The sequence below is a fragment of the Chiroxiphia lanceolata genome, chromosome 1 (genome assembly GCF_009829145.1).
Source record: "Chiroxiphia lanceolata isolate bChiLan1 chromosome 1, bChiLan1.pri, whole genome shotgun sequence".
In the NCBI taxonomy this organism is placed as follows: domain Eukaryota; kingdom Metazoa; phylum Chordata; class Aves; order Passeriformes; family Pipridae; genus Chiroxiphia; species Chiroxiphia lanceolata.
In genome coordinates this window covers 130,881,519-130,893,985 of record NC_045637.1, presented here as the reverse complement: position 1 = coordinate 130,893,985, position 12,467 = coordinate 130,881,519, and the positions used below count along the sequence as shown (strand labels likewise).

The 12,467-nt window shown below is 39.7% G+C and overlaps 1 long non-coding RNA gene across 1 annotated transcript; it reads left to right on the top strand.

The window, feature by feature from the left end:
* The first annotated feature begins 770 nt into the window (after positions 1-770).
* LOC116798241 lies at positions 771-9,602 on the top strand. Its single transcript, XR_004360859.1, has 3 exons — positions 771-942; positions 3,631-3,706; positions 9,406-9,602. It is a non-coding gene; the product is annotated as an uncharacterized LOC116798241 (long non-coding RNA).
* The last annotated feature ends 2,865 nt before the right edge of the window (positions 9,603-12,467 follow it).

Here is a 12,467-nt window from a genome sequence, read left to right as displayed (position 1 = left end):
ACTTAGACTAAAAGAGGATCTACTCTAATAAGTGGGGTTATGTTTTTGTCCTTGGTAACATGATGGTGACTTACCCAGCAATCTGACAGGGATTTATACTGTTCTCTTTTCAAGAGACAAGACGTTCCCACAATGTATTTGGGTTTTTGGCAATTTGGTAGCAGGAGGCTACAGTGGTAGCTTCTGTGTGAAGATGATAGAAGCTTCTCTTGTGTCTGATAGAGCCAGTGCCAGCTCCAAGATGGACCCTCCACTGACCAAGGCTGAGCCCATCAGTGGCAGTGGTAGAGCCTTTGGGATAACATAGTTAAGAAGGGGAACAAAGTTATATGTGGAAGCAATTACAGCTAGATAAGACAGGATTGAGAATATGTGAGAGAAACAACTCTGCAGACATCAAAGCCAGAGAATAAGAAGGGGGAGGAGGTGCTGCAGGCCCTGGAGCAGAGATTCCCCTGCAGCCTGTGGTGCAGACCATGGTGAGACAAGGTCCATGGTGGAGCAGAGATCTACCTGCAGCCCATGGAGGTCCACAGTGGAGCAGAGATCCACCTGTAGCCCATGGAGGACACCATGCTGGCGCAGCCCTGAAGGAGGCTGTGACCCCATGGGAAGCCCATGCTGAAGTAGGCTGCTGGCAGGACCTGTGGCCCCAAGGAGAGGAGCCCACACTGGAGCAGGTGTGCTGTCAGGAAGTGTGACCTCACAGGGAGCCCGCCCCAGAGCAGTCTGTTCATGAGGGACTGCACCCTGCGGAAGGGGCACACATTGGAGCAGGGAAAGAGTGTGAGGAGTCCTCCTCCTGAGGAGGAAGGAGTGAGTGGCAGACAAACCGTCTGATAAACTGACTGCAACCTCCACTCCCCGTCCCCCTGAGCTGGAGGGGGAGGAGGTAAGAGAATTTGGGAGTAAAGTTGAGCCCAGGAAAAAGGGAGGGGTGGGGTAAGGTGTTTTAAGATTTGCTTTTTATTTCCTCATTATCCTGATTAGATTGGTAATAAATTAAACTAATTTCCCCAAATTGAGTCTGTTTTGCCCATGATGATAACTGCTGAGTGATCTCTCTCTGCCCTTATACCAACTCACGAGCCTTTTGTTATATTTTCTCTGCTCTGTCCAGCTGAGGAGGGGAGTGATAGATCAGCTTTGGTAAGCAGCTGCTGTCCAGCCAGGATCAAGCACTCCCACACAAGCTCTAGAAAGACTGAGTTCATGACTGTGTTTTGGGAGACTTGTACCACTACGTGCCAGGCCTTCTTGACCTCTCAAAACAATGGCCCTGGGGAAAAATACTTGCTTGCTTCCTCTCCTTGTCTATTTATTCCTCAGTGGTCCTGTGGACTGAACCCTTGCCTATGTATAAGAGAAAAGGGTAAAGAGAAAAGAACAATACTGGGAGCTCTGCTCCCGCTTGTCTGGGCAAGCAAATCTATAGACTGTATAGTCAAGGGGCATGGAGATGACCTTCTCCTTGTTTTCTCTATCTAAACATGGCATCCTAATGTGGGAGGTGCAGAAGCTTTTCACATACTGCTCTCTGCTCTGTAACCATATAGAGCAAGACCACAGCATGTGTGGCAGGAAAAGATTATGCCACAGGAGGGGCTTAGTAGTTAGCTTTCCTCTGTTATGAACGGTGATGAGCTCAACTAAGAAGAAGCAGGGCAAAAGGAGAGTTTCTGCATCCTACTGTGAAGAAGGTTATGTCTTCTGTTTTGGTATTGATGGCTACTAGACTGTAGCTATCTACGTGGCCACAACCCTCCAGCAGAACTCCTTTCGGTCTATATCCTTTTCATTCAGAAAGTTTGAAAAGAGGTAAAAAATTACGTAGGATTCTGATCTGGATTCATGGAATTTCATTTGTACAGGCTTGGTTAAACAATGAAATAAGCACAGAAAAATTAGCACCATCACTATAATTTCCTGCTGCCTGACACTGGTTGAATATACACACTCATCTTTCAAAGTGTACATACAAATAACTATGACATAGCCCAATATTTAAGACTTCTGCTTTTTTTTTTTAGAAAATACCACCTCCCATTGCCTTGTTTACTTTACATAGTTTTGCACATATTTGAAATAACAGAATCAATTATACCTACCTAAGGCATGTAAAATAGATAAATAAACGCAAAATTAATTCCCTTTTCCAAAAGCAACACAGACCAAGTGGTACTTCATGAGGCACGAACAACTTTCTAATTAACGTGAATCTCTAGTTTTAGAACATTTTAAGGCAGTATAGCCTGCAACAATTACTCTTACTTTAAAAACAGTCTGTTTTGTGATGAGTTATGTTCAGCCCTTAGAAGGGAAAAAATTAAAGAAACATTGTCATAATAATGTCTAAGATTAGCATGCTAATTAAAAAAATATAGTTCTCCTCTGGAGCGTCTATTTTTTTTCTCCAATTTTGAGCCTTCCATGAAGAACACAGAGTGTTATGTATGTGTCCTCTTTAAAATTTCTTGTGTTACAGATGAATCAGTTAGTGAAGAATTCATGACTCATTCCTACAAAAAAATTTCTTGAACTTCCCCACCTATGTGGCCTGAGGATCATACCCCTACTGACTTATCTTCTAGCAAGCTTTCTCATTTCATCAGCAAGAAGTTCTTAATTTTCTTCTTGATATTGCATCCATGAGGACATGGTTGTTGAGTTATCAGTGAAATGGAAGGCATGATCAAACTCAAGATTTCTAGCATTACAATCTGACTACAAGCACGGCTGGTATGTATCATGGGTAATCATATATTCTGTGGGACAAAGTATTACAGGTAGTTTTAGGCTGAAAACTAGTGTGTATCTTAGTAAGGCTATTAATTGCAGATGGTTGGATATTTGATTTCAAGTTTATACTTTTAAAGCTTACTACAAATGAAATGGAAAAGGCAAAACATTAAACAAGGCTACATGGTCAGTGATTTCCATTCAATGCCAAATGATATGGTTTATATCTACCAAGATGTAAATTTGGTTTACATCTCTGCTAGAGTCTAGTGGAAAACCCCCCATCAATACCAAAGGACAAATAATAGAAGTGGACAGAAGGTTGATTTTCTCAAAGAGCAGTATAGCAGAAGTCATTCCTTGCAATTAGATGGTTTGACAGAGCAAAGGTTTTAGTGAAAGAAGGCAGAAAAAAAATTAAGGCTTGAATTTTGAGATCCTGAATCCCTGAAATTCCTGCTAGCATTTGTTGCCAGACTGAAGTCCACAGGGATAGAAAGGGTACCTGCTATGTATAAACAGGGAAAATAGTATAAGCAATTTTTCTAAAACTTATCTGTATGAACTGACCCATAAAAATGAAGGGCAGGCAGGGAGTGGATTACTTGCACTCAGAGATCCTAAAGTGACTTGTCCAGCTTGTTGTTTGGTCATAATAGGTTTTTATCTCATTTCTTTAGTAATATGAGATATACAGTGTCCTTTGAAGAATCCTTTATTTACCCCTTTGTATTACTACTGCATCCCAGTTTTATTCAGCATATTAAAAGAATTGTCCAAGTGGTAACATATACATTTATATTTCCCTAAAATATCTTCTCCTTCTCCTTCTTCTGCTTTGCCCCCCACTATTTCAACATTCATTCACAATTTTTGTTCTATCGCCAACAGATAGTTCTGCTGACTATTTTGTGAGTTCAGTATTATAGCAGCACTGGATGCAAGCTTCAGCAAATCTATTTAAAAGGTAAATAGGAAGTGTTTGGGGCATTTAAGGAAATGCTCTGGGCAAAATTCAGAAAGCCTGCCTAAAAATAAATAGTTTAGCCTTATGCATGTATTGTCTTTATTTATACCTTTATAGTACAGGTTCAGATTCCTAAACTTAACTTTCAAACAATCCAGTGCTTTTTGCCATTTGGGAGGTCTGCAAATATTTCCTTTTCTGGTGATCAGGATAGTTTGATATACCCAGAAAGATATTCCTCATTCTCTTTACTGGTTCACAGTGTTCCTGTGTGGTCCATAATTTTTAAGCATAATGAATTCAAGAAAACCGCAGCATAATTTGATGATTTAAGAATCTTTATCCTTATAAAAAAAAACAGGATTTGGTGTCTTGGTACAATGTAAAATAGTTAAAATAGCAGAATTTCATTCAGTGTTTTCTCTTTGCAAAGGAAAAGATTTTTTTCCATCTCATAAGTTGCCTCAGTTGTTTTTCTAAACTTAAAACAGGTAACAAACCAGGTGTATCCTTTGTTCTGATACTCCAGTGATTTTTATATTGAGAAGTCATGAGAAGATCTTTGTTAAAAAATGATCCATCCATGATAATGCCACCATCTGCTGTCCAAGGAGAATGGAGAGCAATGAAAATGAGAAACAGCAAAATCTCAAACTCACTTGGTGCAGACTCCCTCCAGCAATCCACAAATCTTATTCAGGCATCTGGCAAGGACTTGGCAGCTTTGCAGTTGTGGGAAGTGAAAAATGATCATAGTTAAACTTTTGCCTAGCATTCTCTTATTTTTTACAAAGATGGTAAAATAGTAGTGTGGTACCCATTTGCAGGCATGCATCTATGTATAGCTTCAGATGCCCCCCCCAGCAAAGCACTAAACTGCTGAGAACATCATGCATGGGCGAACTGTAGTGGTAGTGAATTTGGGTTTGATTAAACTCCCACTCTCTCAGCTGTTTCTGAAGATTTGGTGCACTGTATTCTTTTTCCTTCTCTGAATGGCACTGAGCATTACCAGTAGTAGCACCATGAGTTACTACTACCTCATACTATATTAAATATCCATTTACTTTTTTTCCTTGCAGTGACATAACAGAAGAATCTTTTTGATGAGATTAGTCTCTTCACTGCCTGTATATGCTCTGTTTACCTATAGTTGGGAATTTTTGGGACTGATTAGATGGTGTCTCTACCATACAACCTACATGAACCAAAGCCAGTGATTTCATGCCTGATAGGCATCATAGACAAGGCATTAGTGGAACTCTCGAAGCTGTCTATATAGAGGCATCGACACTTGCAGTCAACTTTTCTTTTGTTTCTGTAATTTTAATCCCTATCTGAATATTCCACTACATCTAAAATAGATAAGTAACAAGGGTCAAGTTCTTTTGCTCCTCATGCACTCCTTACAACTTCCCTCTCAGATCTGACAGGTTGTTGGCAGTTTTGTACCCATCTGTATTTTTCTTCTGCCTCCACCTCCTCACCATCTCTTCCTAAATGTGTTCTTTCTTTCACATTGCACAGTGTGAAACTAATGCAGACTGCTGGGTGGTAGGTCTAAACTAGCTTAGACATCTGTAATCTCACTTTCCTTCACTCACCCTTCAGTCCAACCCTCTCTCCCCGCCCTTCTTTACACCAGTTTTTCTTAGATGACAGAATAGTCCTTGGGAGAGAGGCTAGGCATTTGTAAGAGGTGTATTACACAGGGTATTGCCACACAATAGAAGGAAAGAATAGTAATATGAGGGAAAACTAGTAATATGACCTCATTATAAAGCATTTTACCACAACTTGAATTTATATAAAGCCCTCGGTAAAACAGTTAAAATTCTTCATCCTATTTGTTCTTGGTTCTGCATCCCCTCCTGTTCACTTGTTGTATACTCTGGTATGTTCACTTCTATTGGGCTATCAGGTAGCCTGCTTGCAGTACCTGCTTTTGCTGTCCAGAAACTAGCACATACAAATATTTAGGTCCAAACCCTACTATCAGCTTATTTACTAAATGATCTTGTTATTGTGCTAAAGTGTGCATGACTCCATGCCTGAATGAATGAAAATGGTCTCCTTTAACAGGGAACACTTGAATAATTTGTGGCCTTCTCGGTTCCGAGTGCCATTCAGCAGATGCATCCTGGAGCTCTTCATTCTCTTTGTCATTTCACAGTAAAGATACAAATGACCAAATCGGACATAACTTGTTTGGTGAAAATGGATGGTTGAGTTGTGTGTAAATATACCTTGCCTTGGTAGCAGGAGTGCTGTTTGCCTCTGGTTTAGACAGAACCATCTCCTCATGGAGAACTAAGGATCCATTACCTAAACCCACTGTGCAGGTCTATTCAAACACTTGCTGATACAAGTTACAGCTTCTCAAGTTCTTCTAGAGATGCGTCTCGTCCCTTCTGAGAGAGCGTGCATCTACTTTGTTCTTACCAGAAATATGTGCTGCATCAGAGTATTCATAACAGAAAGCAGCTTTTCAGAATGCAACTCTTTTCTCAAAGAACAGGAAATGGAGCTTCCAAATAATGGAAGCTTTAATTTTCTAGCTGTCTTGGGTGGATTTAGCCCCTGACTTAACAGTGAAATGACAAGAGGTTTCCCTTGTATAGAGATGCACGATGTACTTACAGAGCTAACAGAACATAACTCTGCAGACAAATAGAGAAACTCAGTATGTTTTTCCACTTTTTCTCCCACATTTTTTCCACAAGTGGTGTCCCCAGGAGGCTTGGACACATATGTGTGAGAGGAGGGAGGCAATGCCCCTTTCTCCCGACAGGGTGCGCCAAAGAACTGCTCTTCACCCGCCTCGACGGCCTCACACTTGAATTTCGGCTTTTTGTGTTACACACCTGAAAGTTTAGTATTAGACCCGTTATTCAGTGTGTGGGATTGTGATCTTTCTTTTTTATTACCCTGGTGGCTTGATGGTCTTGCCTGTGCAAAGCTGGCTACCTTATAGCAGCTATTGCTGGGTAATTTTGTCTTGGGCAATGGCCCAGACCCTTCAAAAGATCGTGTCTCCTGTCTCATGCAATTGCTTGTTCTGTTTCATGCAAATATTTATGTAATCCTATTCATCTATAATGTTATACTGATTAATGTGAGTGTTCCTTCCCTTTCCTAAAAATGGCATAGGTAAATCTGTAGACTTTGATTCATTAACTCTTATGTCTGTGTTTCAACATGATGGCAGTGTTCTCATTTTTCTTTTCAGTGGTGTGATGAAGTGGTCACCCTTCTTGATTTCACTTTCTCTTTACACAAGAGCTTTATTGTTCACACAGAACTCTTATTTATAGACGCCTCTAACTGGTAACCTGTATTTCTACAGTGAGTGCAGCACAGTGATATTGTTTCTATGCTTTGGCAAAGGACACAGCTTTTCCAAAATAATAGAATATTTTTAGCTGGCCTGCGTTCATGATCTGATGCCACACAGAACACAGTAATTAAGTATTTAATGCTTTTATGCACTAAATTAAACTAACTAGCAAATCTAGCTTTAAGAGAGAATTTTCACTGAGGGTGTGTTACCAAGACAGTACCTGTAAGGTAGGGGAAAATGTAATCAAAGGACATGTCAGGTAACGAAGATATGGCACTGTGGAACTATATTTGGTTCTACATTCTATAAGTGACACATTGCTATTTTAAGCTAAACAGCTGTTCTCTCATTTTTATTTATTCAGGTTACTAAATTTTTGTAAAGGAGAAACTAATTCCACTAATGCAACCATAACCAGCCTACATTCATGTTACCAGGAGGGCTTGGTGCACAGACTGCTAAGATGTCAGCTCAAAGAGAGGCATAAGCATCAGCTTCAGGGTGGAGCAATCCATACAAATTTTTTCCCACTTGCCAACAGATTGCACACTGCAAGGCAGCAGTGGTGTGCTGTATTTTGTGAACTTCGGCCTCTCTTTCTTTCTTTCTCCAAGAAGTCATCTGTTGCTGTTTCCAGAATGGCAGTATAGGCTCCAAAGTGCCACTAAATTTGAACAGTCAGTTGGAAAAGGTGAAAACTGAACTTCCTGTCTTCTCCTCTTCATGGCCCAAAATGTTATCTGATTTACCAAGGTAGAGACTCCTTCAGTAATCAGATTTACTTGTGTATTATTTACTGAGAGTGTCATGTACACTCATAAGCTCTGATCATCAAGTATATTTCTCCTCCTGTGTACTTCTCCCTCTTCTCCCAGTTTGGCTCACTAAGTGTTTTTTAAGAATAACAATGGATGTTTACTGCTCAAGAAATACTCTTAGATAATACACAAACTGCCAAACCCCATTATTTTCTGTATTCTAAATTCAAACTGTTAAGAAAAACTTCATTTCAATAGAAAATTAATTTTGTTACAATAAGAAAATATTTACATAAAGAGATAATTATTAAATTATTATAATGAGGCTCTCAACTATCTCTTATGTCTGCTTTTCTGGTTTGAAATAGTTGAATTAGTAACATTTCCAAGTCTGAATCTTTCTCATTGATGTTGGAGAGTTTCCTATACCGCCTATCTACATATGATACTTATCTGATGAATCAAGGTATGTGACAGGTACCATTGACCTTGCAGGATCTTACTCTTTTTGTCAACTAATCTGTTTTATGGAATGTTTCCTAACAATTTCCCCACCTGAATAGTTTAACATGAAATATAAGTTTTGCCAGGATGGATTCTTAGCAAATACTAACAAACTGAACATTTAGCCTTTTCGTTTTTTGTAAGATCAAATATTTTCTGCAACTAGCTGCCATCATTCTATCTAGGCTGGTAACTAATAGTTTTATGTGTTGTGCTATAACTACAGAGTTCAATGTTGAGAGTTCATGAGGGAAAGAAGGGGGGAAATACAGCTTTTATGACCATTCTTAGGATTTCCAGCTTTTAATGCAGGCAGAACCACTATTTCAAAGTAAGTAGTTGTATGCAGTGTATAATTCATGTTTTTCCCCCTTGAAAATTCTATTTTATTCTAGTCATAGCTGTGCATTTTTTGAATAATTTAAAAGCAGAATGTTTAAGAATGAATGTGAGAATCTCCTCACACTAAAGGCTACTACTAGCCTGAGTTTAGGCCTTCATATGCTAATATTTGCCTTTCTCATAAACTGCTAGAATACGCAGTTTTGTTATCATTAGCAGAGATTTTCCTCAGATCTTTCAGGACAAAGTTCTTTTTTTAACGTTATTCTTGAGCTTTCAAGTAGTTTGACACATTCTATGTAAAAACAGCACAATCTTCTGAAGTTGCCAAATTAGTGAGATTAATGAGCTCCCATTTTTAACTATTAATGGCTTCCTATATAAAAGAATTATACTTACTGCAATCACAGATTGTTCATGTTTGAAACTACAGGTTATCAACTTATTATTGTAGCTGTTTGCAGTTTATTTTAGTCTCCTGCTATTCTGATACAGGGCAACTCTGCCTTGAACGTTCTTTCTCTGCCAAAATGTATGTGTCTTGTTCAGACCAGATCTTTTTATTGAAATTGGATTATGTAATAAGAATTCATGACTGAGTGTTAAGAAATAGAACTCAATTCTGTTTATGTTGTGATATGTATAGGGAAGAAAAACCTCCTTCCTGCCAGTGGTTTGGCAGGATAGCAGATACAGGCTTTCTTAGACAAAGATCAAATGAAGTAAATAGTTTCCATTTCTATGTGTACATACAGGTATTATCTTGCAAGATTTGAAAGACACTGACAGGAGACAGATGATGGAATGATTTTCTTCTTTTGCCTGAGCAAAAAAAATTGCGTTGCTGCTCTGCTGTGCAAATAAATCACTATCTCAAGTCCTGAGTGGTGTAAAAGCACAGAGGTGGCTTGAAACAACTCTATCAGCGACATCCAAATAGTCCTGTTTGTAAATATAATTCACAAATCTAGAATAAACAGAAAGTCAACTGTCTTCAGTGTTGCGGGACTGCACCAAAACTGGTTTGAAAAGATACCGAGTATAATTTAAAGTGATTCCATAAGGTTAAACAACTTGGATCTCTCCCTGTCATATGTGCAAATTCAGAATCCTTTGAATGGTGTTGCTACTGCAGTGCAAGTAAAATGATAGTCATACTCTATCATATGTAAATATTAAGCTGAACAGATTTTAAATTCCCATTGGCTGGGAAATGGAGTCATTCCATAACTTCAATGAAGTTACTTTGATTTTATAGTAACATAGTATAGCCCTTGGTCTCTTATCTTCTCTAATGTATGTTGTGCAGAATTTTAATGTTGCTCAGGAATTAACAGAAGTATCAATCATACTTTAGCAAAGCCTTAAAATACTTTCTAGTCATATGGATTATCACAAGAATACTGAAAATGTAAAAGGACACGCAATTCTGATTTTAATAGTTAGCTGCATGGCCATGCTCATATATGAAGAATCTTTCTTGAAAAGTGACATAGGAATTGAAACAAAATATAATTTAAAATTGTAGAATTTATAATAATATGTTTCACATAGGCGCTGTGTAAATAAGGATGTAAATTGGAAATTTTTTGGTAAGTGATTATAATGTAAGTTTGAATATCTTAGATGCCAGTGACCAAAGCTGAACTTCTAAATGGGATCCAAACTGTCTCTGATGGAGCAGCCAAAATTGCCAGTAGTTTCTATACATCCTGGCTGCTATGAACCTGAGTTGATATCAAAGGGATGTGAAATTACTTAAAATAATTTTGCATTAGATTGTGTGTCAAAGCTGAGCATTGTCTGTTTGAACATCTATGCTGTCTACTTACAGCACATGTAAGGAAAACATAAATGTAATAATTTAATGTGTGTTGCTTCTATCAGCATCAGTGAGTCATCTTGTTTCCTTACTTTCTACTAAAGTGTAATATAGAGGTTGTTTGCACTACTCTGCCATGAAATAGTACAAATATTGTTCTTTTGGGTACATTGTTTAACATATATAACATAGGTAAGAAGTGGCCATTTTGTTTGCACAACTTGTGTTAGAAAATAAATTTAAAAATATCTGTGCCTCCAGTTATGTAGATATGGTAGTGGATATTTTCCCAATTATCTTTATATAATTAGAAGTGAATTAGTCTCTTTAAAATTGCTCCAGTTGTTTCATTGATTGTTCAATGTTTGCTTGTGTCTCTTTTTTTGCTTGTATCTGTGAATTATAGAACTCTTACAGATACCTATCTGGCACATGTTAAGCTCTTCAACCACTCTGCCTGCTTAGACAAAATTCACAAAGGGAGTAGAATGTTTAAATTTCTGGTTTATGTCTCTATTCTTCTTCAATGACACTTGAAGTTCTGTTAATGTATTTTTATCTCCAAAAGTCAAGCAGCTCTCTAAGTGTTCCTGTCTACAAAATCATACAGATAGAGAAGCACTGCCAGAAAGGCTGGGCCTCAGACACGGTATGTTTAGAATTTAATAGGGAATGTCCTGCTTAGTTGCAATATTTTCAGTCCTTGTGCAGGGAATCACCTGCAGGACTTCTTACCACAAGCAGCTGTGAAACAGTCATTTCCTTATTCTTCTGGTTTGGGAAACGGTTTCGGAAGGGGAGCTTTCCATGACTGCTTTTGAAGCTCAGGAGCTGCCTATATGCTGGCTCATGACACATCTCATCAGATCTCCTTTTCTCCCTGCTGTACTAGCGTGCTTTGGCATGGCCACACTCAGTAGCCCTCAGGGCACCCCGAATACCCCGGACCTCCTCCTGTGCCTCTATCTGCAGGCAGCAGGAGCCATGGGGCCATGCAGTACACCAGGATGGGCTACTTCCAGCAGGGGGAAAAACACTATTGAAACATCTTCACTTCTGTTCCTGGCCTCTCGTATATTTATTTATCAAAATGCTGGTTTTCAATCTATCAAGATTTGTTGTTTGCCTGTCAATACTAACATGCTGGTTACTTAAATATCATTGAGAAAAACCGTTTTCAGCTGCATCCCCTTGGCGCAAATTAGATTAACTAGAGATTGACACCTGTGAACACTTGAATGGTATATAGTACCTATGCTTCAGTGTCATTAAAACTAATGGATCTATATACCGCATGTCTTTATTTTCAGTCACCGCTGTCTTTATTCTGTGTGCATAATAATTAGTTTTCAGAATTTGCAGTGTACATCCCCAGGCCATTTTCTGGATATTTATGCAATTAGTTTAATGAACTTTGCTTAGGAGTTGCTATGTGATTAACAGTCATTACCTTCTTGGATTGCCAGTTTTACAAATTACCTAGAGATTTCATGTTCCGCAATTAAGTTTTCTTATTCGCAGCATAAAGCCAAAACATTTTTGTGGTGAACTCGCCCAGCTAACGAACAACAAAGCCATGCTGGTTGTGGTTGTGCTCCAGGGGTGATCCACTGAGATCCTCCGTCCCTGTCAGGAGCTGCCAGAACAAGCGATGCCAGTGGAGCTGTGCGTGGTTTCCCGGGGATCGTCACCAGCACGTTCCTCGCTGGGGCGGGCTGGGTGAATGGATCAACAGAGGGAGGGAATACGCCGGGTCTCGATCAGCAGGGAGCTCTCCGTGCGCCCGCTGCCCGGCGCGACCGCGCGTTTCCCGCAGCGAGAAGGAGCGGGAGATTTCCCGGGACCCGGGGCACTGCCCCTCCCGCCGGGGGCGGGCGCGCTGTCTCCGCCGACACGGGCGGGTGCCGAGCCGGCCCAGTCCGCAGGGGTCAGGCTGGAAACGAGCGCTCCCGGGGCGGGAAGGAGGGGATAAGCCGAGGCGGGGGCAGCCAGCGG